Source organism: Geotrypetes seraphini, chromosome 4 (assembly GCF_902459505.1).
Source record: "Geotrypetes seraphini chromosome 4, aGeoSer1.1, whole genome shotgun sequence".
NCBI classification, from domain to species: Eukaryota; Metazoa; Chordata; class Amphibia; order Gymnophiona; family Dermophiidae; genus Geotrypetes; species Geotrypetes seraphini.
In genome coordinates, this window is record NC_047087.1 from 123263490 (window position 1) to 123289739 (window position 26250).

At 44.9% G+C, this 26250-nt stretch overlaps 1 protein-coding gene across 6 annotated transcripts in view; it reads left to right on the plus strand.

The window, feature by feature from the left end:
• LOC117359206 (serine/threonine-protein phosphatase 2A regulatory subunit B'' subunit beta-like) overlaps positions 1-26250 on the plus strand; it is a 261026-nt gene that overhangs the window by 141252 nt on the left and 93524 nt on the right. The gene's annotated exons all lie outside the window — the stretch shown is intronic.

Genomic DNA, 26250 nt, shown 5'->3' on the forward strand with positions numbered 1-26250 from the left:
GTGTCTCAGGCCGCGCCCCCAGGTGGGACCTAAGGCTCCAGGGCCTATTCTGATTGGCCCACGCGCCTTAGGCCCCACCAGTAGGCGGAGCTTTAGGACGGATGGGCCAATCCGGCCTCATTCCTTCGTTGGCTGCCTGCCGGACAGGCGGGTTTGGCTCCCGTCTGTCCGGCCAACTTCCAAAGGTACGGGGAAGGGGGGTGGGGGGGTCGGCCAGGGGGGTCGCGGGTCGGTCGGAGGTTCTTGGGGGGGGGGGGCGGTCGTTGGAGGGAGGGGGGTTTGCGTCGAGGGCAGGAGGGCCGGGGACCCCTCCTGCCCGTAATGTAGTGCGGGGTGGGGTTAGGGGGTCGCCGTGGCCAGGAGGGTTTGGGCTCCCTTCTGGCCCAACTACACAAAGTACGGGGAAGGCGGGTGGGGGTGTCGTGGGGGTCGGCCAGGGGGGTCGCGGGTCGGCTGGGGGACGGGCGGAGGTTCTTGGGGGGGGGCGGTCGTTGGGGGGAGGGGGTTTGCGTCGAGGGCAGGAGGGCCTGGGATCCCTCCTGCCCGTAATGTAGTGCGGGGTGGGGTTAGGGGGTCGCCGTGGCCAGGAGGATTTGGGCTCCCTCCTGGCCCAATATTGTCGGGGAGTCGGCGGTCCTTCGGGGTGGGGGTGCGAGTGGTCCTGCCGAGGGGGGAGAAGAACCGGACGTCGAGGGGGGGCATCAGGCTTTCAGGATGGGGACAGGACTTCAAGGGGGGACAGGCAGATCTTCAAGGGGGACAGGCAGACCTTCAAGGGGGACAGGACTTCAAGGGGGGACAGGCAGACCTTCAAGGGGGGACAGGCAGACCTTCAAGGGGGGACAGGACTTCAAGGGGGACAGGCACGGAGAGGCGGGGCAGTGCACCGAAAGTCAGGGCGGGTGAACGGTGAGTCGGGGCAACCAGAGGAGAGTCGGGGCAGTGCACCGAAAGTCAGGGTGAGTCGGGGCAACCAGATGAGAGTCGGGGAGGGCGAAAGGAGAGTCGGGGTGGCCAGAGGAGAGTCGGGGAGAGCGAAAGGAGAGTCGGGGTGGCCAGAGGAGAGTCGGGCAGCATGCGCGTTATATGCCTGAGCGCGGTATAGAAAAGTTTTTGTACATATCATCGTGATTTCTGCGCGCTATACCCCTGTGCGCGTTTTACAATGGTGCGCGTTATATCCGCGAAAATACGGTAGATGCAGCGGCTGAGATCTCTGTTGCTGAAGGCCCACTCATGTCCCTTTGGAATAATTCTAAAATTCAAAATAAGGGTAGATCTCTTTCATGGAAGAGGTGGCAGCGGGCGGGTGTGTGGTTTGTTAATCAATTGATCTCCTCCACTTCATTTGTCCCATTTGATACTTTTTGTTCTGTAAACTCACTCCCATCCTCTATATATCCTCAATGGCTTAAGCTTACTGGAATACTATCTAATGTTCAAATGCGCCCTGACTTTATGACCTCTCAACAAACTATTCGTCACTGGTCTACTTTAGCTTTACTGAAAGGTAAGGCGATATCTCTTTTTTATAGTATCTTAAGAGACCACACCTTCACCTTTACACCTCAATCCATGAACCATTGGGGTTCTATCCTAACGACCACACTTTCTGAAATAGACTGGGAACTCTTCTGGTCATCTACAAATCGTCCTCTATTATCCTCAAGAGTTTCACAATCAATGTTCTTTGTTATGTGGAATGCAATATGGACTCCATTTCGAATGTGGAAAGCGAAACTGAAACAAGATCCTACTTGTTGGAACTGTTTGAAAGAGCCTGGAACTCTTGATCACATGCTTCTTCACTGCACTATGGTTCATTCCTTTTGGATTCGTATCTGGGACACCATAAAATCTATTACCAAATGTTCAGAAGATATTTCCATGGACATTATAATCCTTCGTTCTCAACACCCTTGTTTTGCACTATCAAACTGTCCTCCTAAACTCATTGACACCATGTTTGTGACAGCTCTTATGCACATTTTGAAAAATTGGAAGTCATCCACACTACTAGACTACACCTTTTGGTGGAACTCTTTGAGCATGTACCACAAATTCGAATCATATGCATATGAAAAGAACATGATATCCCGTTTCTCTACAAATTTGGTGCGAAATAAATCACCTTGGTCAATCTTAGATTCATATGTTCACTCTGCCTCGTAGACACTTCTGCCTCTCTCTCTTTCTCTCTCTCTCTCTCTCTCTCTCTCTTTCTTTATCTCTCTTTTTTCTTTTACTTCATCATCTCTGCTTCTCTACCCTTTCTATTTCTTTTCTTAGCAGTTTCAAATACTCTGAATTCTTCTTACTAATCTGTTATATGCAAATGAATGCAATTATGGTTTCTTTTGTTTATACATCACTATTTTTTATTCAATTTTTATGTATTTGAACTGCTTTTTGTATATTACTTATAATATTCAATAAAATTATTGAAAAAAAAAAAAAAAGATTCTTTGCGAGTGCATCGACAGGATACCTCACATTCTACAAAGGGTGTGCAGTCTTCGAAAGTGCTTCGAGGCTCCTCCTCCAAGCCTATAGATCTTCGATCTTCTGCTTCCGAGGCGAACTCTGCTCAGTCCTCGAGATCCAGTTCGAGAGACAGTTCTCGACTTCACTTGAGGCCTGCTTCAAAGCATTCTTCTAGACATCATTCCTCGAAGCCTCGATCCTCTCCGGCCTTGACAAGACCTCCAACTCCTCGTTCCAGGTCTCCGATGCCGGCCCTCGGGAATATTCCAATTTCCAGTGCCTTGTCCAAGTCTCCAGGTTTCTTCGCAACATGGTTTCCTGCCGAGGCTTCTTCTTCTTCGACTCCAGCTGCCTCGACGTACTCGAGTCCTTCTCAAGGCCGTGCAACTGTGAATCAGTTATCTTTCTCCTCTTTTTTGAGACAGATGGCTCTGGACTTGAGCATTCCATTGGACACTGGCTCTAAATATTCTAAAGAATACCTCGAGGTCATGCATCTTCCTCAACCTCCGGCTGAATCTCTTAAGCTTCCACTACATAAGCTTCTCGATCAGACTTTTACTAGATGCATGGAGACTCCTTTTTCCATTCCAGCAGTTCCAGGAAAGTTGGACTCCAGATATAAAATGGTGCATCATAAAGGCTTTGTCTCATCAATCCCTGCTTGTGGAATCCTCTTTAAAGAGATCCCATCCTTCCAGGGTTTACGCCACAATTCCTCCTGGCCGGGAAGGAAAAACCATGGATAAATTTGGACGTCGCATTTACCAGAATGCTATGATGTCTTCTAGAGTCCTTAATTATAATTTTTATTTTATCACTTATTTTGAATTTCTTTTGTCTCCTTTGCCAAAATTTTTGAATTACTTGGATGATAACATGCATTTTGAGTTTCAAGAAGTCATTGCTTCTTTCTCTCAGTTACGTCTCCATCTTCTGCAGTCATCTTATGATGCCTTTGAGCTCTCTGCCCTAGCAGCGGTTTGCTCTGTGGTCATGCGTCGTCTATCCTGGCTTCGCACCATTGACATGGATTCTAACCGCCTGGCGAAAATTCCTTGTGAGGGCAATGACCTTTTCGATGAATCCATCGAGGCAGCCACCAAGAAATTGTCTGACCATGCTAAATCCTTTGCCTACATAGTCAGACTTAAACCTAAGCCAGCCCCTTCTAGGCCTACATGCCCTCCTGTTATCTACCAGAGGCGTTTTCCTCCAAAGCCAGCGCCTTACACTTGCCCTCCTTTGAAGAAACAGCCACCTCAGAAGCAACAGAAACCCCAACTTCTGCTGCACCTAAGGCTTCTCAGCCTTTTTGACTTTAACACAAAGCATAACCTCCACCGTTCTGTCTCTGTCTCCTTTTCCTCCTATAAGAGGTCGTCTCCATCATTTTTACAACAGATGGACGGTCATTACATCCGACCTTGGGGTACTTACCATCATCAGAGAAGGATACTCTCTTCATTTCACTCAGGTTCCACCAGAGCTTCCTCCAAGAGAGTATCCTTCCAATCCTTCCCAGACCGCCCTTCTTCAGGAAGCTCAAGCTCTGCTTCGTCTCCATGCCATCGAACCAGTTCCTTTGGAACAGCAGAGCAGGGGGTTTTACTCCCGTTATTTCCTTGTTCCGAAGAAGACGAGCGATCTGCGGCCCATTCTGGATCTCAGGGCTCTCAACAAATTTTTGGTCAAAGAAAAATTTTGCATGTTGTCCCTGGCATCCCTTTATTCCCTTCTCGAGCAGAATGACTGGTTATGCTCTCTGGATCTCAAGGACAGTGGCGTACCTAGGGGGGGGGGCGGTCTGCCCTGGGTGCCAGCTCATTAGGGGTGCTCGAGCCTTGGAGTCATGGCCCGGGAACTTCCCTGCTATGGCCCGACTCCAAGGCTTCCGCGAGTCCCCGAAGTGATCCTGCCTGAGCCCTCTCTCTTAACTTCCATTCCCCCATGGCCACACCCCCCGTCGCCGTCGGAGCTTGGTCAGCAACTTCCGGTTTCCGGCTGGGTGGAAGCAAGAAAGGGAGCCCGAGCCGCGTGGGACACTGCAATTAAGGCAGGAACTGAGGGTGAGTATCGCTGGGCTGCTTGGCGGTGGTTTTATTGTTATTTTTTTTTCTGCCCGAATCAATTTTTTAAAAACCCCAAAATCGGCCTCCCGAATCATCAACTGACCCTCCCCCCCTAAAGCTGGATCGGCAACTTCCTCTTGCTAGCCGGCTCCTGCTTTAGAGGGCAAGGGGGGAGGGTCAGTTGGGAATTGCTGCAATGTCCTGCTTCCCCTCTGGCCTCCTGACCCGTACCTAATTGCATCAGACAGTACTAGATGGGGGGTGTAGGCCTTAAGAGGGAGGTGTAGGCCTTAAGGGGAGTGACAGACCTTTGGGTGGGAGGTAAAGACCTTCGGGGGGGGTGTAGGCTTTCAGATCTTTGGGTGGGGGGTGCAGGCCTTCAGGGGGGGTGCAGGCCTTCAGGGGGGTGCAGGCCTTCAAGAGGCACAGACCTTCGGGGGGTGCAGGCCTTCAGGGGTGGGGTTTAGGCCTTCAGAGGGGGACAGACCTTCGGGTGGGAGGTAAAGTCCTTCAGGAGGTTGCAGGCCTTCAGGGGGATGCAGGCCTTCAGGAGGTACAGACCTTCGGGGGGGTGCAGGCCTTCAGGGGGGGTGCAGGCCTTCAGGGGGGTGCAGGCCTTCAGGAGGTACAGACCTTCGGGGGGAGGTGCAGGCCTCCAGGGGGGTGCAGGCCTCCAGGGGGGTGCAGGCCTTCGGGGTGGGTGCAGGTCTTCGGGGTGGGTGCAGGCCTTCGGGGTGGGTGCAGGCCTTCGGGATGGGTGCAGGCCTTCAGGGGGGGACAGACTTTCGGGTGGAGGGTACAATCCTTCGGGGAGGGTGCAGGCCTTCAGGGGTGGGGTTTAGGCCTTCAGAGGGGGACAGACCTTCGGGTGGGAGGTAAAGTCCTTCGGGGGGGGGGGGGTGCAGGCCTTCGGGGGGAGGACAGACCTTCGGGTGGGAGGTAAAGTCCTTCGGGGGGGGGTGCAGGCCTTCAGGGGTGGGGTGTAGCCCTTCAGGGGTGGGGTGTAGCCCTTCGGAGGGGGGACAGACCTTCGGGGGGGGGGGGGTCCTGGTGTAAAAGTACACAGAGGGAGAGAGGGAAAGGGGGATTCAAAGATACGTGCATATGCCAGACTTTGGGGGTTAGAAATAATGGGTCTAAAAACAGAGGAGTGGGAGAGAGATGGTGCATAATGGGATTTAGGGAGGGAAGGAACAGAAAGGGAGAGAACTTGGAAACAGGGGATGGTGTGGAGGGGGGATAGAGATACTGGATAGGAGGATAGTTGGGAACAGAAAGGGAGAGATGGTGGATCCTGGGGTGGTGGGGAGTTGAGAAAAGGTGAATCTGTGGATGGAGACAAAAAAAAGGAAAGATGCCAGATCTCCGGGAGAGGGAAGGGAAACGGAAGGGGAGGACAGAGATGGCAGATGGATGGTTAGCACGGAGAAAGGAGACCCTGGCAAGCAAGACAACAAGAGCCTGGGACCAACAAGATTTGAATATTGACCAGAGAACAAAAGGTAGAAAAAATAATTTTATTTTCTGTTTTGTGATTACAATATGTTAGATTTGAAAAGTGTACATGAGACAGCTTGAAATGGGAACTTTTCTATTTTTGTGAATGGCAAGGCTGAGTTCAGTTAAAATATATGCTTTTTAAGAAAATATAATAATGTGTTTTATAAAGTTTATAAGCATTGCTGGCATACTCGGTGAGGTGTTCCTAGTGGTGGTGGTGGTAGCATGTCAGTGTGTTGAGAGGAAGAGGTAGTCTGGGAAATTCTGCTGAGCAAACTCTGGGCCCATTTCCACCCCCAGTTAGTCCACTCCACTCAACTGGTTCACACACTGAGTGGGTCTTTGGGTGTTATTTCTGGGTAGTTGTTTTAGAATCTCTTCCAGTGGTTTGTCAGTATCTCCTTCTGGTCCAAGGAAGGAAACTTTGTCAACCTTAGCATTGACCTTCAGAATATGTTTGTAACAGCGCTGCTTGTGTGGCATTAGGCTATGTAGTGATCGAAAGAAAAAAAACAGACCTTTGCACATTTTTGCACTATATGGTGGGTGTATGAGGAGATTCATTTCCTGCACAGTTAAGTCTGTGTGAAGTTACCTTGTGCTGTATTTGACATCTAGCAAGGTCTCTGTTTGGAAGGAAAGATCTAAGCTTAAAAATGAAGTGGCCAGAAGTTATGTTAAAAGTAGATAGCGTAGCTGGTTTTAAGAAAGGTTTGGACAAATTCCTGGAGGAAAAGTCCATTGTCTGTTATTAAGACATGGAGGAAGCGTCTGCTTGCTCTGGATTGGTAGCATGGAATGTTGCTACTCTTTGGGTTTTCACCAAGTACTAGTGACCTGGATTGGCTACTAGTGCTGCCCGATTCACGATTCGAATCGGTTCACCGATTCGAATCAGGTGAATCGACGAGTTCGGACTATTTCACGCCGCCCGACTCTTCCCATCTAATGTAACTTCCGGTTTTGCGAAACAGTAAATTACATCGGAAGAAACGAAAGGAGTGGGAGAGTCAAGCGGCGAGCGAGCGGACCTTGTGCAGCAGACCTCGGCACTCAGCAGCAACAAATACTAGTTTTGGCTGGCTCTTTCCCCGCATTTCTCCTCTCTTCCCCACGATTTAATATCCAGTTCAGGCAGTAAGTAAATACATCGGCAGGGGGGGTCTGGTAAGTCTTGGGGGCTGGGGATGGAAGGTGAGAATCAGTTCTGTAGGCTATCAGAAATTTGCTTAATTATCTACTCACACAGAAAAGCAGTAAAGTCAATAGGTTCTCTGAGTGGGAACAACCTGTTTGATCTTGCACTCTTGTGATTGACCAATTGTTTATCACTGTTTAATTTATCACATTGATTAATTTGAGCACACCTGAGGTGTCCTATGATGGTGTGCACTGCAGGCAGAGGGTGATTAACCTGTGCCTTATTGTGTAAAGCGCTGGAGAATTCTCTCCTCTCGCTTACCTCTCACGCTGAGGACACCCTGCTTCAGTATAATCATTTATATGATTTATCTTATAAACATTATTACGTGGTCTTTTCCTCAAGTGCTGAGACATCAGGTTGTTCCCACTTGGAGAACCTATTGACTTTTACTGCTTTTCTGTGTTGGTTTAACATTTTTGCTATTCAGTATACCTAAACTATTATTCAGTAGAAAAAATTTGGTTTGTTCAATCAAATCCTGTGTGGACATTGGACTTCTATGAGTGAATGTTCTGCTTGATTGTCAAATCCTGTGTGGACATTGGACTTCTATGAGTGAATGTTCTGCTTGATTGAACAAACTAAATTTTTTCTACTGAATAATAGTCTAGGTACAATGAAAGTAAATAGTAAAAATGTTTGAGTAGATAATTAAGGAAATCTTTTTCATATTGCTTGCTTATGGACTGGGAAAAAAGACTGTTCAAGCAAATGTCTCCAGAACTGCTTTAATGGAAAAATGTGATTTTTTTTTTTTTAAGTACTTTGTGAAATTTATTGTTGTTGTGAAATTTATTGTTGTACTTTGTTTAAACTTAAAAAGCGGTGTCATTAACAGTGAATCGAATCGAAAAATCGATTCAACAGGGTGAATCGAATCGAATGAAATATTTTTCTCTGAATCGGGCAGCACTATTGGCTACCATGAGAATGGGCTACTGGGCATGATGGACCATTGGTATGACCCAGTTAGGCTAGTCTTATGTTATGTTCTCATCTGTAGGGGCCTTTGTTTTCACTTCTTATTTTAATGTATTTTTTTCCTGGGAATTTATCAGTGTTTTTTTATAATGGGAACAAATATGGAAGAGAATTCTAAGTTGCTTTTAAGTTTGTTGTTTTAACCTTCTTACTCAGTCTCCAGATATGCTCCACTATCCCTACTAACCACTTCCAATTTTCCTGCCTACTATTTAAAGCAATAAACGGAGACAGCCCAGCCTATTGGAACAATCGATTAATTAAATCCACCTCAACTAGACATAGGAGAACTCACGCACCATTCACACACCCTCCAACCAAAAACTGTTCAACAACTTCCTAGCCATTCGAGCTGCAACTCTCGACCTCCAACTTTACAACCTATTGACTTCGACCGCAGACTACAAAACTTTCAAAAAATAAATAAAAACCCTTCTATTCAAAAAACACATAAAACCGAACTAACACAATCAGAACTGTCCCAAGCATCACCTGCAACTACTCCATATGTACTTCTAATGTCATGACAATTTAGACATAATTTATGTTATGTTATGTTTGGAATAATGGTTACATATATGAGGTTCAATAAAAGAAAATTTTCACTGCCTGTTTCTATTCTGACCATTTATTCCATTTCATGGTTATTGCAAAAAAAAAAAAAAAAAAATTTTTACATGGGGGGGTTGTCAAAAAATGATGGGCCCCGGGTGCCACATGCCCTAGGTACGCCACTGCTCAAGGAGGCCTACACTCATTTTCCCATTCATCCAGCCTCCCGTCAATATCTCAGATTTCGGGTGGGGAATCTGCATTATCAATACAGAGTGCTGCCCTTCGGCCTGGCTTCATCTCCCTTATCTACTCAAACATTTTTACTATTTACTTTCATTGTACCTAGACTATTATTCAGTAGAAAAAATTTAGTTTGTTCAATCAAGCAGAACATTCACTCATAGAAGTCCAATGTCCACACAGGATTTGATTGAACAAACCAACTGCCTGGTAGTGGTAGCAGCAGCTCTAAGGAACCATGGTCTTCAGGTATTTCCCTACCTCGATGACTGGTCCATCAAAGATTCAACATCTCAAGGGGTTATTGTAGCGACCCAACGGATTACTTGGTTCCTGCAAAATTTGGGATTCGAAATCAATTTTCCCAAATCCCACCTTCAGCCCTCACAGAATCTACACTTCTTCGGAGCTGTTCTCGATACTATCCATCTCAGAGCGTTCCTTCCACAGCAACGTCTGGAAGCTCTTCTTCATCTCTGTCTGGTCTTCCCGCTCTTCCATCCCAGCGAGACACATGATGGTACTTTTGGGTCACATGGCCTCCACAGTACACATGACTCCTTTTGCCAGACTTCACCTCAGACTTCCTCAGTGGACCCTGGCATCTCAATGGACGCAAGTTTACGACCCTCCTTCTTGACATATTTCAATCACTCCTTCCTTGAAGAAGTCTCTCCATTGGTGGATGCTCTCTTCCAATCTTTCCATAGGCTTGCTTTTTCAAACGCCTCCTCATCAGAAGGTCCTCGCGACAGATTCTTCAACTTATGCTTGGGGCACTCATCTCGATGGTCTACGTACTTAAGGCCATTGAACCAATACGGATCGTTAATGTCACATCAATATGTTGGAACTCAGAGCGATTTTCAAAGCTCTCAAAGCTTTTCAACATCTTCTTCACGACCAGGTAGTCCTCATTCGGACGGACAACCAAGTCGCCATGTATTATGTCAACAAACAGGGAGGGACAGGATCTGCCTCCCTCTGTCAAGAAGCTCTGAAGGTGTGGGACTGGGCAATCCGCCACAACTTCCTCAAAGCTATCTACATCCAAGGGGCGAAGAATTGCTTGGCGGACAACTTGAGTCGTCTTCTGCAACCTCACGAATGGACACTACATTCCTCGCCTCTTCATCACATTTTTGCACAGTGGGGAACACCTCAGATAGACCTCTTTGCAGCTCCCCACAACCACAAACTGCCTCAGTTCTGCTCAAGGATTTACTCTCCTCATCGCCTCGAGACAGATGCTTTTCTTCTGGAATGGACGAATCTCTTCTCTACGCATTCCCTCCATTTCCTCTCATTCTCAAGACTCTGGTCAAATTGAAAATCGATTATGCCACCATGATTCTAATTGCTCCCCGGTGGCCGAGACAACCATGGTACTCCCTTCTACTTCAACTCAGCAGCAGGGAGCCATACCTTCTACCAGTTTTTCCTTCTCTGCTTACACAGAGTCAGGGATCTCTGCTTCATCCCAACCTGCAGTCTCTATACCCGACAGCCTGGTTTCTCTCAACATAACCCCTCTTCCGTTTTCTCAATCTGTCAGAGATATTTTAGAAGCTTCTAGAAAGCTTACAACTAGACAATGCTATCACAAAAAATGGACTAGATTTTCTACATGGTGTTTTTCTCATCATAAGGAGCCTCAGCATTCCTCCTTATCTTCTGTTTTGGACTATTTTTTACACTTATCCAATTCTGGTCTCAAGTCTACATCTATACGAGTCCATCTCAGTGCAATTGCTGCTTTCCATCAGCCTATTGAAGGGAAACCCCTCTCTGCTCATCCGGTGGTTTCCAGATTCATGAAAGGACTTTTCAATGTTAAACCTCCTCTCAAACCGTCTCCTGTGGTTTGGGACCTCAATGTTGTCCTTTCTCAACTCATGCAGCCTCCATTTGAACCAATTGATAAGGATCATCTGAAGTATCTCACTTGGAAAGTGGTATTTCTCATTGCCCTCACTTCTGTCGACAAGTCAGTGAGCTACAAGCTTTAGTTACTGATCCACCATTCACTGTGTTCCATCATGACAAGGTGGTTCTTCGTACTCATCCAAAATTCCTACCTAAAGTGGCCTCAGAATTTCATCTCAACCAATCTATTGTGCTTCCAGTGTTTTTTCCAAAGCCTCATTCTCACCCTGAAGAATCAGCTCTTCATACTCTGGATTGTAAACGTGCTTTGGCCTTCTACTTGGAACGCACCAAACCACACAGAACTGCTCCTCAACTTTTTGTCTCTTTCGATCCAAATAAGTTGGGACATCCAATTTCTAAATTCACCATCTCCAATTGGATGGCGGCTTGTATCTCTTTCTGCTATGCCCAGGCTGGATTATCACTTCACAGTAAAGTCACAGCCCATAAAGTCAGAGCAATGGCAGCTTCTGTAGCTTTCCTCAGATCAACACCGATTGAGGAGATTTGCAAGGCTGCTACTTGGTCCTCGGTTCAAACCTTCACTTCTCACTATTGTCTGGATACTTTCTCCAGACGGGATGGACAGTTTGGCCAAACAGTATTACAAAATTTATTTTCCTAAGTTGCCAAAACACCCACCATCCCATTCTGGTTAGCTTGGAGGTCACCCATATGTGAGAATACCTGCCTGCTTGTCCTGGGATAAAGCACAGTTACTTACCATAACAGGTGTTATCCAGGGACAGCAGGCAGCTATTCTCACAACTCACCCACCTCCCCTGGTTGGCTTCTCTGCTAGCTGAACTGAGGAGACGTGCCCTGCACCGGGCGGGAAGGCACGCACGCATGCATGGTGCGGACGACTCGAAACTTCAAGTTTCTTCAAGCAAGTCTGCTTGTGAAGCGTCTGCATCGGGGCTCCGTCGGATGACGTCACCCATATGTGAGAATAGCTGCCTGCTGTCCCTGGATAACACCTGTTATGGTAAGTAACTGTGCTATCAGGAAGATATTCACACACCATATGTGTAATCACCGCGGCAATCAGGCCACGCCCCATTTTTTTTTTCCCCCCTTCCCTTTCCTTCTTTCTTCCCTTTCTTCTTCCCCCTCGGCGACCAGCAGTGGGCTGAGAAAAAAAAAAAAAAAAAGGTAGCACTCGAATGAGCTGAGGAAAGCAAGGCTCCTAAATGAGCAGTGCAGGATAAATCTCTCTTGCTTGAGGGGTGGAGGAAGGAGGGACTGTGTCGAAAGTGGCTGTTGGGGGCGGGGCAAACCGCCGATCTCGGGCTCCTCCGGTGCAGTGAAGGGGGATGCCTCGATCTTCCTTCCCCTTCACTGTGCTGGGTTTTGACGCTGGGTCTTGTATTCAGAGCCCTTAAGAGGGCTGCAAAGGCAGACTTGTGCCGAAAGTGGCTGTTGGGGCGGGGCAAACCGCCGATCTCGGGCTCCTCCGGTGCAGTGAAGGGGGATGCTTCGACATTGATTGGGAGCTTTTCTGGTCATCAACAAATCGCCCGCTTTTATCTTCTAGAGTATCACAATCAATGTACTTTCTTATGTGGCAGGCAATATGGACCCCACTTCGCATGTGGAAAGCTAACTTAAAGCAAGACTCTGTTTGCTGGAACTGTTTGAAAGAGGAAGGAACTCTTGATCATATGTTATTTCATTGTACTCTAGTCCGCTCTTTTTGGACCTACGTCTGGAACACCATACAATCTATTACTAACTGCTCAGAAGAAATCTCTATAGACATTGTAATCCTTCGCTCTCAACACCCATGTTTCACACAATCAAATTGTCCACCTAAACTCATTGATACCATGTTGGTGACTGCTCTCATGCACATTCTAAAAAATTGGAAATCACCCTCGCTATTAGATTATACCTTTTGGTGGAACTCTCTGAGTATGTATCATAGATTTGAATCCTATGCATATGAGAAGAGAGTTACATTCCGAACCTGCATGAACTTGAAATACAACAAATCTCCATGGTCATTCTTAGATTCCTATGTACGCTTATCTTCTTAGACACTCCTGTTATCCTTTTCTTCTCCTCTCTTCTCTCTTTCATTTTTCTTTCCTTTTCCTTTACTGCTCTCTCTCATCTTTATCTTATATATCCCTTACATACATTTTTAATAATTGGAGCCTTTGCTCCTATACAGTTAAACATAGATTTATATATTTTATATACAGAAAGCTTTATTTTGTTTCTATGTACTTTAAATGATTCTTGTATCCTTTAAAATACTTAATAAAAATTATTGAACATAAAAAAAAGGAAGATATTCACACCTAATGCCTTTGGGGTCCTTTTACTAAGGCGCACTAGCCGTTTTAGCATGCGCTAAATGCTAACGCATCCATAGACTATAATGGACACGTTGGCATTTAGTGCACGCTAAAACAGCTAGTGCACCTTAGTAAAAGGACCACTTCGTTTTTTGTTTCTTATTTTCTATTGAGGATTCTACAGCTTGCTTTCCTTCCCCAAATTTACTGTGGTCTAATGGAGTAGAGCAGTGTTTTCCAACTACTTAAAGCCTTGTGCCCTCAAGCTCCAATCAGCTATGATGTACATTAAAAAAAACTGATGTATTCTAATAACAAAATAGAAAATAATAGTTTTTTCTGTCTTTGTTTTCTGTTCATTTTATTTTTCTACTCATGTTGATCAGTTTCTGGTTTCTGCTGTCCTCTGTCTTAATTCTTTTTTGGCCAGGGCCTCCTCTGTAATATTCTCTTTCTCTTCCCTTGCCATGTAGCTCTTTCCTCTGTGACTCGTTCTCTCTTTCTCTCCCCCCAGTATGCTACCATTTGCTTGCTCGCTCTCTCTTTCACGTAACCATCTTCTCTGTGACATACTCCCTCTGCCATTCAGCTAGCAACTGAGATTCCCCTGTTTCTCCCCCCCCCCACCTGCAAGTCAACATCACCTGGTTTCTCTCTCTCCTTATCCCATATCAGCATCACCTAGGCTCTCTGTTCCTTTCCCTCTTCCCCAGCATCACTTGGTCCCTCTCTGTCCTTCCCCATCTTGCTGCGTTTCTAAGTCATTGGCTATGAATTCTATGGAAGTGGCAGAATCAATGTGAAGATGTGTTTAACTATTTTCTTGTATGTGTCTCTTCCTGCTCTGCCGGTCATGCCCTCCAACGCAGGAAGTTGCATTAGGAGGGAGCATGACTGGCCGAGCTGGCAGTTGTGTGCAGGGAATTGATTCTGTTCATCTTTATGTTGTTATTGCAGCTGATGACCTGGGAAGGCAACAAGGGGGAGGGGGGAGAATTGAGGAGAAGGAGGAATAACAGATCAATTTGTATGGGGCATCTCTATTGAAAGATTGTGGATGGAAGGAACTGAGAACCACAGTAGCAAAATACAAGCATTTATATTGGCTGGTTACCCCCTGCTTATGTGCCATGTATCCCTTGAGTATGCATATTGCATGCTGGGATCCTCTGGAGTAAGAACATAAGAATAGCCATACTGGGTCAGACCAAAAGTCTTATCTATCCCAGTATCTTGTTTCCTCAGTAGCCAATTCAGGTCACAAGTTCCTGGCAGAAGCCCAAATAGCAGCAACATTCCATGCTTCCAATTCCAGGGCAAGCAGTGGCTTTCCCAATGTATGTCTCAATAGCAGACTGGACTTTGTCTCCAGGAGCTTGTCCAAACCTTTTTTAAATGATCTACATTAACCACTTTCTGGTAATGAGTTCCGGAGCTTAACTATTTGAGTAAAAAAATATTTCCTTCTATTGGTTTTAAAAGTATTTCTCTGTAGCTTTGAGTGCCCTCTAGTCTTTGTAATTTTTGATGGCATAAAATTTGTTTCACTTGTTCTACACCACTCAGGATTTTTTAGAATTTAATCATATCTACCCTCAGCTGTCTCTTTTCCAAGCTGACCTCTTGTCTTTCCTCATACAAGTTCCATACCTTTTATCATCTTGGTTGCTCTTCTTTGAACCCTATCTAATTCCGTTATATTTTTTTGGAGTTTTACAGAGGTATTATAATATTCCTAATCTTATTTACCATCCCTTTTCTGATAATTCTTAGCATCCTGTTTACATATTGGCCACCACCGCACATTGGGCAGAAAGATTCAGCTTATTGTCTTTGACACCTAAAGTGTTTCCCCTAAAATAAAACCTACCCCAAAACTAAGCTCTAGCATGATTTTTGGGGTAGGTCCTAATATAAGCCATACCCCAAAATAAGCCCAAGTTAAGATCCCTCTCTCCCATCCCTTTGTTCACCGGAACACCACTGACCCTCCCACCGTATTATACCTATTCCTCCCATCCCTTTGTGTACCAGACCACCACCGACCACCTTGCATACCTCTGAAGCTTTAAAACTAGTGGCAGCACTCTGAACGGGTTGCTTCGCGGCCTTTCCTCTACGACGTCACTGATGATGGACTCACCTGGGGTAGCCAAAAAGGCATAGGTAAAAGGAAGTCTCCAAGAATAGCCTTGTCTCCGCAGTTAAGGGACAGAACACGCGTGGTCACAGATCGCGCTCCCTCCCTCCATACTGATAGCCATCGCCGCCGCCCAAGCATCTCCCTTCTTCCATCCCTCTTGATCGCCACCTGAGCCCGATTGCCACCGCCTGAGCATCTCCCTCCCTGCCCCTTTCTTTGTGGCAGGCAATTTCTCTAAATTTGCTTCCTACGAGCAGCCGGAGCGTTTAAATCGTGTGTGGCTGCTGTAAAAGTCATCTCTGACGTAACCGGAAATTGCATCAGAGATGACCTTTCCTGCAGCCATACGCAACTTCAACGCCCTGGCTGCTCGTAGAAAGCAAATTTAGAAATTGCATGCCACGAAGGTAAGGGGCAGGGAGGGAGAAAGGGAGGAAAGGTGGGGTGGAGAAGAACAGACGCTGAAGGGACCTGGAGAAGGTGAGGTGGAGAGGAACAAACGCTGACGGGACCTGGGGAAGGTGGGGTGTGGAGGAACAGACGCTGAAAGGAACTGGGGAAGGTGGGGTGCGGAGGAAAAAACGCTGAAGGGACCTGGGGAAGGTGGGGTGTGGAGGAACAGATGCTGAAGAGAACTGGGGAAGGTGGGGAGTGGAGGAACAGACGCTGAAGGGAACTGGGGAAGGTGGGGTGCAGAGGAACAGATGTTGAAGGGAACGGAGGAAGGTGGGGTGGAGAGGAACAGACGCTGAAGGGAAATGGGGAAGAGAGAGATTACAGACTATGGGGGGAGCGGAGGGAAGAAGATGGGTGCCAGACCAATTTGGGGGGTGGGGGTGGAGGGAGAGATGGAAGGGAAAGGCACAGTAACAGAGCATATGGAAAAGACAGAGAAGGCAGACAGTGGATGGAAGGAAATGAATGAGAAGATGAGGAAAGCAGAAACCAGACAACAATGGTAGAAAATAAATTTATATTTATTTATTTATTTTTTTGTTTTGTTTTAGGATAAAGTAGTGTATTAGTTGTGTTGATAAAAATTTATAAACAAAGCCCTGCCAGCTGACCATCTCTTTCTCTAGTTCAGCAGCCAGAACTTTGATTTATAAGGAAGGAATAAGCTAAATATTGCAGTCCTGATGCTGTGAGGACAGTGGTTGCGGGGACAGAGGTTGCGGGGATGGGGTGGGGACAGGGTCAGTGGTCGTGGGGATGGGGCAGTGACGGGGATAAATCTTTTCCCTATGTCATTCTCTACAACAGATATCCAATCCCAGCCAGCTTGTTACAGTGATTTATCACTCTTTAACTTGTCAGTTTGGCTCAGTTATTATTATTATTATCTTCTTCCATAAAGACCAAAGCAAAGATTTCATTCAGTCTCTCCACTATGGCCTTATCCTCCATGAGTGCCCCTTTTGCTCCTTGATGATCCAATGGTTCCATAGATTCTCTTGCAGGCTTTCTACTCCTAATGTACCTACTTTTTTCTAACTTGCCAGTGCATATGTTGCTTCTTATTTTCTTCATTTGGATCCTTTTTCCATCCTTTAAAGGATGTTCTTTTGGTTATAATAGCCTTTTTTACTTCACCTTCTAACCATGCTGGCTCTCATTTTCTCTTCTTTCCATCTGGTCGGGGCTTTTATGATGTCCATACCTAATTTAAAGTCATAACCTTTTGCCACCAAAGGTTAGGACTTTAAATTAGGTATGGACATCATAAAAGCCCCGACCAGATGGAAAGAAGAGAAAATGAGAGCCAGCATGGTTAGAAGGTGAAGTAAAAAAGGCTATTAGAACCAAAAGAACATTCTTTAAAGGATGGAAAAAGGATCCAAATGAAGAAAATAAGAAGCAACATATGCACTGGCAAGTTAGAAAAAAGTAGGTACATTAGGAGTAGAAAGCCTGCAAGAGAATCTATGGAACCATTGGATCATCAAGGAGCAAAAGGGGCACTCATGGAGGATAAGGCCATAGTGGAGAGACTGAATGAAATCTTTGCTTTGGTCTTTATGGAAGAAGATGATAACCAAACCTTTTGGCTTCTTTTTAACCAATTTCCTCATTTTACTGTAGTCGCCCTTTTGAAAATTAAAAACTGCTACAGTAGATGTCTTTAGAGATGTCACTTCAGATATCAGCTCAAATGTGACCATGTTATGATTGTTGTTTCCCATTGGACCCAACAAAGTTACTACTCATAGGACTAAGGACTAAATCTAAAATAGCACCTCTTCTCTGTTCCTGGACCAGTTGCTCCAAGAAGCAGTCATTTATTACATCTATGAATTTTACCTCCCTAGCACGCCCTGATGTAACATTTATCCAGCCAATATTAGGGTAATTGGAATCACCACATTTAACTAAGAGCTTGGATATACAGTGGAACCTTGGTTTACGAACATAATTCGTTCCAGAAGCATGCTCGTAAACCAATTTACTCATATATCAAAGCGAGTTTCCCCATAGGAAGTAAGGGAAACTCGCTTGATACGTTCCCACCCCCCAAGGTCAGCGGCACTGTTCCCCCCCCCCCCCGAGAACCGGCATCGCTCCCCCTACGCAAACTGGCACCGCCCGCCTGAATAGCATTCAGCCGAGAGCAAGAACCAGAGGGCCTTGAGCATGTGCAGATGCTCAAGGCCCAGGCAAGAGGCAGGAACCTCTTGCACTGGCATGTCCTATGGACTGCATGCTGGTGCCAGATGGGGTAAGGCTGAATGCTGTTCGGGTGGGGTGTGCCAGTTCGCGCGGGGGAGTGGAGGGTTCAGGAGTGAGGGGGAGCGATGCTGGTTCTCGGAGGGGGGGGTGCTCGCAAATCGAGTCAACACTCGGTTTGCAAGACAAGAATTGCGAGAATGTTTTGCTGGTCTTGCAAAACACTCGCAAACCATGTTACTCTTAAATCGAGGTTTGACTGTATATCAACAATCAACTCATTCAATATCCAGTATACAGAGGCACTCTTATTCACCACTCAAATTTCATAGTGGAGAAAAAGCCTCAGCTTCTAGGAGAACAGTCCCTACTAAAATAAAAGGCTGACTCAGTCAGTCATTGTCATAAAAAACTCTATCAATACATTTGCACATTCTCATCAGAAATCACATTTCTTCACTAAGCAATTGTACTGTTACTGAGGTAGCTCTTCATCGATCACAAAAATATGTGTAGGTCCAATCCCACAAATTAGTGTCCTAATTAATATAACCTCTGTTCTCAGTCCCATTTGTGAATCCAATTTTTACATTACTTTTTTCACTCAAAATATCGGAAACTATACTTAGCTTTCTGCAGACACTGAAATTTTCATTCCTGACGAATCTCATTTCCTGATACAAAAATCACTGCCTCAGGGAAGACTGGAACCCCAAATCACTTTATTGGCTCAATATAATTTGCTGATTCTGCTTCAAAACACCAACTTTTAAAGCAACTTAAACATATCGGTTAGCATCTAAATGCCATACCCCATCAATGTGACAAAATTATGACATCAGATGGCCCCCCGACAATATGCAATGAACAGGCTGTCATCAAAAACATTCTTTACAAAAAAGCCTTCCATTCCTCTGCTGTATTTAAACCCCTAGGGGTTATTCAGCAGAAAGACCCATTTTTGTTCCCGCTGTTGTAACTAGCATCGGATATCACTTCAATGCTTTGATAGTGAAACTTGTTCCAGGGCTATTCAACGCAAAATGTCAAAATCATGAGAAAAATCTCTGCAATGAATTACTAAAGGTTCTTCCAATTTTTAAGTTTTTATGCAGTGTTGTTGTGCTATCAGGCAAATAGAAGTCTGCCCAATATATCCACAAGGACATTTGATCAAGTACACCACATATTGAGATACACAAGTGGTGACAGATTTCTAATGGTAACACCTATTAGAATTCTGATCCATAAAACATTGCAATATAATTTGTACCCTGGTAACAGTGTCCTATTAATTGTCCTTTATCCACCAGGACTCTAAGATGACTATTAGCTTTGCTTTTTATTCCCTTATTTATATTGTTTTCTCGGTTTTGAATTTTCTTGTTCTCTGTTCATGTTTCTGGTAGCAAGTGGGATGCACCTTTTTATTTTATATTCATTACTTTAAAAAAACCAACCCAAAGGTTGTCACTAATTTTCTAAAAGAAAATGAAATATACATCTGAATCACTAAGAGCCAGTTCAAGTGAAATGGGGTTATGGCAGCCCTGAGAAGGGTGAGTAGTGGGGAATGCATGCAGAGCACGCCGTAAGGGAATTATTTTAAGCCTTTCTATGTGTATTATGTTTAAGTGTCTGTTTTGTACATGTGTATGACAGAGAGTAGAGAAGAAAAGAGAAGCAATTTGAAAGGAGCAATTCTCCAGCTACTGTGTTCCAGGACATCAAAGTTTCTATGCAGCAGAACTGAAGCTTCTTCTTCCATAAAAGTACATTGGGTCAGTTTGGAGGGGGAGGGGGATTGTATTAGGAAGTCTATTTTTTAGGAATTCCCAGTCTGATCTGGGCCATTCTTCACCTTGATGTCTGTTTTCCCACCATGCCAAATTTTGTCCTGTTCTGTACAATTTTCAGAGTTTGGTATTGGAGATGGATGACCAGGGAGTCCTGATCCCTTATGTATAATTTATTTCCAATATCCTTTGAGTTGGAAAGAATAAAATATGAATAGGCCCAGTATCAACCTATTCTACCTTGTAGAGAGGCTCAAAAATGTAAATGCTCCTATTTCTATACTAATAATTGCTGTTTCCTTTCTTTGTGTAGCTGAAATATTTGATTTTCCTTGCCATATCTTAGTTCAATTTTCCAAGAGTATCTGATTTATTACCAAATTTGAGTACTCCGAATTTCTAGTGCAATGTGTCTAGTGGTCCTGAAACAATAGGGTTCTGTATCTCAACTCACAAGCTGCTTGCAGAAAACTTTCAGTCATGTTTTCAACTCTGCCTCCTTCCCAGAGAGCTGCTTTTTTCATCTGTTTGTTTTCTACAAGCAAGTTGCTTAGACGTGCTTTTGATCTCTTCTGCGGTTTTATTATTTTGGGGTATTTTTCTCAGTGTTCATTTGGTGGCTCAGTGCCTAGAGGTTCCCACTTGTTGGGATTTCTGCCTGGGAGAAGATGCAGACCTACGTGGTGGAGGTCTACTACTAGCAGGATCAGCCTTTGAGGACACCGTGCTAGCCAGCCTGCTTTTATTTTTTTTAGCTCAAGGGCCATCCCCTGCATAGCTGCTCACATCCCTGAATTACTCAGGAGATTGAGCACTGGCTGTTTGGTCCCTTCCCGGCTCAGCCAGGACTAAGGTGGGCCTGCTAAATGGTCCTCTCCCCTTCGCTTCATGGTTTTTTGGGGGTTGAGGCCCATTCTGACCTCGGTCCGACTGGCAGCCAGAAGAACAGGTTTGTTCAACGAATCTGTGAGGCAGATTTCTTCTCTATTGATTCCAGCTGAAATCCTATGCTGAAGCAGGCATGCACCACATGGCACAATGAGTATGGCTATTGTAGCCTATGGGGAAAATCGGGGTGGGGGGTCACAAAAAGTTGAATTTAAAATTTTTTGACCACAGAGCCTAGGTCCCCCACTTCTAAAATCCCTTTCCCTGTGTTTTTTTCCCTTCACGGAGGTCTCCACAGGCCGTTCTTGGCACTATTTTTTTGACGGTGGTTATCTTGGATTTTAAACAGTCTCTTTTTTTTTCAGAAGCTCCCATCTGTTTCAAAACCCCCTTGATTTTTCTTCAAATCAAAAGGGATGGATTCCCTGGGTCTTTTTACCCCTAGATCATGCCAGGTTTGTGCTGGATGGCTAGGTGAGGAGCATCCATGTCCCATGTGCAACAGAGCATGTGGGAGAGGAGTGGGAGCCTCGGGCTCAGGCTCCTCCAAGTCCTCCAGGGCTGGGGATCTGCAGGAGGTACACTCTCATGGAAGAGACTCTCCAAAAAATGTATTGGCCAAATGTAGTCGTGTGGGTGCCACGGAGCTTAGGAGGACTGGCAGGGGGGTCCATCCTGCAGTGTTTGAGACCCCCAGTACAAGACTTCCCCCCCAGATTTTGTAAGCCTTATATAGAATGCCTATTTGAACTGCTGAAGTTTCTCAGTTTCCGTTAGCAGTACACCAGTGGCAGTGGCGCAGAGGTTCTCATCTCAGCATGCACCTCGACCAGATGAGGATGCAGACCTGGACCAGGAGATTCAGTGTGCCATTAACTGAGAGGATAGAAAGTCCAATTCCATGCCACTTTTATCCCAGGATGATGTTTCTCTGGCAGAGTGTTTCTTTGTAGGAGGACAGCAGTCAAGAGGTGGTAGTGACCCTGTAACAGGGGGAAGACCCTCACAGTTCAAGGCCTCTGTGCTTTCAAGCGTTAAAGCTGGACGATCCTACAGCTTCCTCTTCTCAATGCTCAGTTATGAGCAGTTTTGTGACTCTGACCATGTTTTTTCCCTCTCATCTGGATATCGCTAAGCTGGTCGCTGACCACTGAGAGTCACCAGAGGGATCCCTTTGAGTGGCTAGAGCTATGGCCAAGCTGTATCTGATGGTGCCAGATTTCCAGCAGCTGTTTATTCAGCCAAAACTTGATTTGCTGTTAGCACAGGTCATTAAACGAGTCTCCCTGCCTAGTGAAGGAGGGATGATATTAAAGGATACTTGGGACCGTAAAGTGGGCTTGCTCCTCAAACAGCAATTTGAGGCTTTGGCCCTAGGGATTAAGGTGTCAGCTGCCTTTTCCTTTATGGCACGTGCTTGTCACACCCCCCTGTTTCAGTCTTCAGACCTGAAGAATGAGGAAGATCTCCAAATTCTCCTCTCCAGGGTGAATTATATTGCGGATGCTCTCCATGATTTCAGTCTCAGCCTATGCTATCTGCACCCTGGATCAGACAGTGAACAGGAGATTCTACCTCTAAAGCTACACTGAGCAGGCTTCCCTTTTGAGGGCAGATGCTATGTGGTAAGGGCCTACATGATCTTACTGGACAGTAGACTCTGAACGACCCGGAGTTTGGGATGGGGCAGTTTTCAAGGCTCCCAAAGATTCCATATGGGAGGCCAAGTGACAAAGAGACCTTTTCAGGGATTGTGTCAGAGATTCAGGGGGGGCAGAAGACAGCAAGCCTCGGGCTTTCACTGTTCATCAGCCCCTAAGAAAACACAATCATGTTAGGACAGGGGCTGAACTCCACCAGATAGGAGGCAAATTGTCAGCCTTTTGGTTGGTCTGGTCTCAGATTGGCGCAGACCAATGGTTTCTGGACGTTGTCCGGAAGAGGTACAAAATTGTGTTCTGTGCCCCCCTACCAGACCGCTTTATAAATTCTTTGGCCGGCCAGAGAGAGCCCTCAAAGTTTGGGCTGTGGTACAAAGTCTACTAGCTCTTCGGGCTATAGAGCCGATTCTAGATGCAGAATTGGGCTTGGGTAGATACTCCATATACTTCATAATGCCAAAGAAAGGTTCTGACAACTGGAGGCAAATTCTGGACCTCAAGTCGGTCAGTGAGACACTGAAGATACCACTCTTCCACATGGAGACTGTGCGGTTGGTCATAGCGGCAGTAGTGCCAGGAGAATTTCTTGCCTCTAATTTGATGGAGGCCTGTCTTCACATTTCCATTTTCCTGACCCACAGGAGGTACTTATGATTTCATGTGCTGGAGCAGCATTTCCAGTTCTCCGTTCTCCCCTTTGACCTAGCCACAGCATCTGGCACCTTTACCAAGGTGATAATGGTGGTGGCAGTGCACCTCCACAAGGCTGGGATTCAGGTGCACCCATATTTGGACAATTGGTTCATCAGAGCTTCGTCCAAGGAGGAAGGTGAACTGATGGTTTTAAGAGTGGTGCAACTCTTCCAAAACCTGAGCTGGATAGTCAACCTGAAGAAGAGTCAGCTGGAACTTTCAGCGCCTGGAGTATCTGGGAGCCTTGTTCGACATGGCCCTGGGCCAAGTGTTTTTCAGAGCCACACAGATTGAAGCTCCAATTATGTTTGTTACAGAGCAGAATAGAATTGTTGGGGATTTTTATATATTTATTTAATTTTCTATACCGTTCTCCCAAGGGAGCTCAGAATGGTTTACATGAATTTACGAGCATTCAGGTACTCATTTTTTTCCATGTTCTCTCCTTCCAGTTATATCTGTTATTACAGTGCTCTTGATTGCTTTTGTACGAACTAAGGGGGTCAGAAGCAGCTCTTTGGGAAGGAGGCAGAGTTGAAAACATGATTTGACAGTTTTCTGCAAGCAACTTGTGAGTTGAGATACAGAACCCTATCGTTTCAGGACCACTAGACACACCTACGAAAAAGAAGATTACCTAGGCAAAAACCTAATCTCTTTTTTTTTTTTAAATAAAAGCAAAAACAAAATTTTATATGCTCATTAACACAGTTTATGCTATTTAAACAGTAATAAACACTGACTAAAATAGTGACTTATTTGCTGCTGGTTGCTATTGGGCTCCTTGTTTTTTCTTTATGTGATTGGTTTTCTAGTTTAAAAATTATGATTTGGCTATGTCTGCTTTTCTTTATCATCCAAGAGATTATTTTTCCCGCATAACTGCTTTACCAGTATTCTAAAATATAGATGTGTGTTTGTATTTGGCAAAATTTATAACCTGCCTAATTGCCACCAGATCATGGTGAGTTCCTTAAACATGCCTACTATGTACCGTGTTTTCCCGAAAATAAGAACTACCCCAAAAATAAGCCCTAGCATGATTTTTGAGGTAGGTTTTAATATAAGCTTACCCTAAAAATAAGCCCTAGTTGAAGCACTGGATTCCCAGGCAGCAGCACTTCCCCCACCCCGCGCACCCTACCCCCCGCTGACCCGTTCCTCTCTCCTCCTTCCCCACGCCGACCGCGAGACCGACATACCAGTACCTTCTTCTAAATAGTAGCATCATGGCAGCAATCTAAACGTGCTGCTTCGTGCCTTCTCCCACCGGGCCATTTCTCTGCCGCATCACTGATGATGTCATCAGCAACACGGCACATGCAGTGCACCAGAGGTAGAAGGCCAGAAGCAGCCCATTTAGATTGCTGTTGTGACGCTACTGTTTGGAAGAAGGTAATGATATGTCAGTCTCGCGGTCGGCATGGGGAGGGAGAGCTGGAAGAGTTGGCAGGGGTTCGGTTTCTGGGGGAGGGGGATAGAAAGATGTTGTGAGTTTGTGATTGGGCATTGTTTCCCCGAAATAAGACCTAGTGGTTTTTTTGGGCCCAAAATTAATATAAGATAGTGTCTTATTTTCAGGGAAACATGGTAGTTTTGTAAAGGTGTTATGCTGTTGTGAGTAGCATTGCTGTTTTCAACACTGAAGGTAGATACTTCCTCTGTAATGAAACAAATAGAACATCGTCTACATTTCTTATGCTTAATGCCTTGCTTTGGAAAAGCAGACCATACATTAGAATATTTGTTCTATCACAGAAGAAGATCTACCTTCAGTGTTGAAAATAGGATGCTCGCCATTAAAAGCAATACAGTACTACTTATGATTCAAAAGGAGTCATTTACTGTGTTGGGTGTCCCTGCAATCTCCTGTATATTGGTCAAACATATCGGGTGTTTAAAAGGTGAATCATTGAGCACCAATACTATGCAGTATATCTAAGAAAAAGAAGATGCTCCTATGGTTCAGCACTGTTTACAGCTGGCCATAAGTTCGAAGATTTGCGATGTATAGTAATTGCTCAGCCAATTTTAAGGAGAGGTGGTGATATTACTTATTTTTCCCAGTGTTTTTTTTTTTTTCTGATCTGTTGTTTTTTTCTGTTTTCAGAGCCTGATTATATAATCTATACTCCAGTATAGCAGTTTTTTGTGGCATGTAGTCTGCTGATATCTGTACTTGTTGAGTCTTTGAGACTTCATCTTTGTAATTAAAAATAGTTGCGTTTCACTTTCTATTTCAATTAAAGAAAATAGTAAGCAAACATATAAATATTTTCATAGTGGATTGCAGTACCATGTGATTTCAGAAATGTTTTATAGTAAATTCCCTGAATTGTATCTTTAATACAACATATATGTGTTCTGATTCTGAGAAATAGCCATATAAATGAAATACCTAATTTCTGTAGAACAGAAATGTAACTCTGCTTTTCAGAAGCCTCATGAAAGTGCATGGACAGTAACCAACCCAGTACCAAATGCAAACACTGCATGCTGTTAGGAATAATAGTTAAGTTTGAGTCTCAGACTCCAATGCATGTATTGAATCACTGAGGAAGTCCCAACATTATTTTAATTATTGTGATTTGTATTGTGCATATCAGGAATGCACTGTACACACTTTGTCAATTCTTTGGAGCTACAGTAAAGCTGAGAAAAGAAATGGAAGGGATCAGAGATGAGATGGTGGGTGATAGGTCTGTTCTTGATTTAATGGAGTTCTTTTTCTTTTCATTTAAATTCTTTATTTATTTTTAAACTTTCATCAAGTGTACAAAAATTCATAATAAACACTATTAATTAGACCACTTGAACATCTTATCATTATATCCTATAAATATAAATGTATTCCTCCCCCCACCCTACACTTGAAACCCTCCCCCCACCCAACATTAAGTGGTGTATAATTAATAGAAAAATGGCATTTAATCATGACAAAAAAAGAGTTCTTTTTCTTTTGATATATTTTATTGTAAACCACCATGAACAGTTGTATGCTATGACAGTATATCAAAGTTTTTAAAGCTATAAATGACTGGAGAATAGCTTTGACAGAACAGCAACATCTTGAGACTGAAATGTAGGGTGCACACATAGTTTCAAGGGCAGCCAAAATTTGTGGCTTCCTGGTGGTG